General features: G+C 45.0%; 1 pseudogene; it reads left to right on the top strand.

The window, feature by feature from the left end:
- Window positions 1-1,587: 1,587 nt before the first annotated feature.
- On the top strand, window positions 1,588-3,470 carry LOC117191991 (annotated as a pseudogene).
- Window positions 3,471-3,952: the final 482 nt, after the last annotated feature.

Here is a 3,952-nt window from a genome sequence, read left to right as displayed (position 1 = left end):
GACTCATCATGTCACCTAGTCAACACAAAAAAATCATTTTTATGGTTGAGCATGCATAAAAGAAATCGATGGATTTTTGCAACAAAGTCATCATTAAAGCTATCAGCGGTATGTGCAGATGGCATTTCGGATATTAAGCTACAACACTCAGGAATATTGATCGCCGAACCTGGATGCATCGTTCGGAATTCGCTAATGACTGTCACAAGTCAGAGCACATTGGAAACTACTCTGCAGTTATCATACGCTCGGTTTGGAGATAGTGATCTCAACGAAACATCAACTGAACGTTCTACAAAGAAGGTTTCAAGGAACAATGAAAAACTGAACTACGAGGAGCTGTATCAAATGGAAACGAATCTGCTACCACCTAAAAGTTTCAAGTTACCCCACAATCTTGAAACCATTGATCATCATCATATTGCCATCTACATTGCACTGCTCTTCATCATGATCATTGTAATGATTCATCTGGTTAAAAGGTGGTACACAACAAGACTCCCTTCTCAGCAGAGACATACACTTAGCTCATCAGCTAGTGAAGAAAACGCACCAAGGCATCCGTTCACAATCAATATTGATGATGGTTGAGCATACTATGTTCAACGGCCGGGAGGATGTACGATTTCAACGAAAGTACAAAATTGTACGATTAGACCTAGACAAATAGCTAACCATAAATAGGTTAAGATTTCCCAGCCACCTAAAGAAATAAACGATAATATGCTCTAAATATAAATATGTGACATGCACTACTGACCTAAATAAATATACAACGGACAGCTGCATGCATTTGTGTACATACACTGTTAAGATATTTACGGCACTATCATAAAACACATTCTGGATGACCTGCATGTGGTCAAATCACACCATCTGCATGATAACCATTGTGACCGTCATAAATATGACCCTTGGAATATTCCACTGTTGGATTTGTAGTAATTGCTTAGTCCTAAATAGAGATAACACATTTCCCTAGCAATATGATACTCAGAGCTAATTAAACATACCTAAGATCCTAAGTAAACAATCATACTCATAGAAATTGTATATAAACCTTGCATTTTACCAAATAAAATCAGTACGAAAGAAAACTCTGACGTATTCACATCTCCGAAGCCCAATTTGTTCAAGTACCGATTGCGGCGACCATTTGTTACTGGTACATGAACCGGTAGCATACATACATAAAATTTTCAGCATACGATTGTCATATTGACAATCACCAGAATCAAGTGAATCTACATCAACAGATTCATTTGATTTGTTCATTTGGTGACCCCGACGTGATGAATTGACATTCACCACAAAATCAAGTGAATCTACATCAATAGATTCATTTGATTTACTCATTTGGTGACCCCGACGTGATGAATTGACATTCACCACAAAATCAAGTGAATCTACATCAACAGATTCATTTGATTTGTTCATTTGGTGACCCTGACGTGATGAATTGACATTCACCACAAAATCAAGTGAATCTACATCAACAGATTCATTTGATTTATTCAGATTCCTTCTGGACGTTACACACATCCACTTTTACCACAAATCTAATATACCCCAATACTCATTTTGAGTATCGGGTATAATAAACCGAAAATAAGAGAAAGCAGAGCGGCAGGCTGTGCCAAAATTGATTCAAAATTAGAGTAGAGTATATAGCGATGTGACTTCTGTTTGTGTTGTAAATAAATTACAGCAGCAGAGGAAAGATTAATAACAATAATCATTTTGGTGATAGAAGATGTCTGAAATGAGTGTGGCAGCCCGCAAAGGCAGCGCCAAGCTGGACGTTATGCAAAAGGCTGGCTGGAAGATCGATGAGAACGAAAAAGGTAACCCACTGATTTCTCCGTCATGTCGTCAGCATAATATATAGTATTCCCACCTTTCGCCAGCCTGCTACATAGACGTCGATGAGGACAACGATGGGACCACTGAAGAATCCAAATGGTGCATTCTTCCGGACCTGATACTCGAGGAAATCTTCACCTACCTCAGCCCCAAGGAGCGCTACTATGCTGGCCTGGTGAGAAGAGTGTACTCCTGCTCGTACTCCCCCTCCATCTTCTGGTGTCTTTCAAGGTCTGCCGCCAGTGGCATCGGGCCTTCTATCTGCCAACGGTTTGGAACAACTTTGTGGTTGACGATCGCACGCTGACGAGACCAAAATACAACTACTACTCGGGCTGGCAGTACTGTCTCGATCACATGCGCACACAGAACTGCCTGTCGAGAATCGGGCGTCACCTGCGAGGCATCGAGTTCCGGCCGTGGCACAGCTTCAACAACATCTTCCAGTTTATGACAATGCTCACCTGGAGCATGGACAAAGTGAGGGAATGACAAATTGTATTTCCCCTTTGTAACCTACCGATGCCTTTCAGGGAAAAGAACTGAACGCCGAGCCGCAGCTCGTTGGCATGGGTCGCCGGATACGTTCTCTGGTCTATCATTTCCCCTGCAACATGTCGCAGCCCAACGATCCGGAAGGCATTAAGCTCTTCGGCACTGGAGGACAGTTGCTGAGGGGCCTGAAGAAGAACTGCACACTCTGAAGCTGGTGGACTTTGTGCTGGAGCGCTTCGAGGCGAATCACTTGCTGGATGAAGTCGTCTGCAGCTGCTGCACCAAGATGCGAGTGCTCAATCTAGTGAATGTGACCACCACGCACTGTCCCATCATGCATGGGTGCATCTGCAGGTGACGGAAGCATCTTTCTACACACTTTTCTCGTACTAAACAGTAATATATCTCCATTGGCAGGTGCTCACCATTTCTCCCCAAAACATAGACGACGATGTGCTGTCTCTGCTGGCGGACACAAAGCTGCGGCATCTGTATTTACTGCAAAACTGGTATACTCCCAACCACCTGACCATCAGCGCCTGCGGAGTCAAGGACTGGCGCAGCCTAAAGAAGACGAATCCGCGCATGCGGGTGCATCTGCGGCTGGAGAACCTCGTCGACGGCGAGGTAGTGCTGCAACCAGAGGCCCCAGTCCACAGCATAACCTACTGGGCGCCACAGGCTCGTGTAAGGGCTGACCTGCTCGTCCGCATGATAGACCACTACAAGAATACTCTGGCTGTCTACGGTCATGAGCTGTTGCCGCGCTTCTCCAGTCCCAAGCCGTTTCACAACCGCATCGACAGCTTGCTGGTGCTGATGTGCCGCCAATGCTTCAACTTGGACACTCTGGTGAGAGCTCATTAGTCCGCCGCTCCCTCTCAGCTAACACCTTGTTTCTCCACAGACCGTACGAGAGAAGTTGTCCACTGCGACGCTGCTGGCCCCGGCATCCGGAATGGAGCAACGAGTTCCACGCCTGGCTCCGGCGCAACTCGCGCTCCTACGAGGCTGTGGAGCGGGAGATCTCCCAGATCTTGGGCTACAAATGGCAGCTGTTGAGCGACCGCGACTTCAAGCAGCTCACAGTGAATGCCAAGTCGGGTGCCTAAAGAGCAGATTGTATGTCGTCCCTCCGCCTCATCCTCCCCCAGGACTCTTGTGATAAACACGGTGTAAAGCTTTACTTAATTGTCCATAATTAGCTATGCAAAATAAAGTAAATATTTTGAATATTAGAAGGGGTAACTGGAATCTGTGATCCCTTTTATTGTGCTCTTTCGAGTCTAGTTGGAGCCTGCACCTCATGTGGTAGCTGTGCCCCAGCCCATGGGACTGCCGCGACCGCGTGAGGGATTTATGCATTGGTAAATACTGAAATATTTACACATTTTAAGTAAATAAAATGAAATTGAAAATATTGCAGCAGAAGAGAAGTCGAAATATTTTTTAGCATTGCATGAAATGTGGGATAAAAGAAAGGTGCAGCAATATTCAAATGGCAGCAATATTATTCGAAAACGAGGAGGAACGTTGTGAGTTGCTGCGGTCACCGCAACTCTACAGTTATACCCGATACTAAGTCAGTATGGCT

Source organism: Drosophila miranda (genome assembly GCF_003369915.1).
Source record: "Drosophila miranda strain MSH22 chromosome Y unlocalized genomic scaffold, D.miranda_PacBio2.1 Contig_Y1_pilon, whole genome shotgun sequence".
NCBI lineage: Eukaryota > Metazoa > Arthropoda > Insecta > Diptera > Drosophilidae > Drosophila > Drosophila miranda.
The sequence above is the reverse complement of the archived record's forward strand: the minus strand, read 5'-3'. Positions and strand labels throughout refer to the sequence as shown.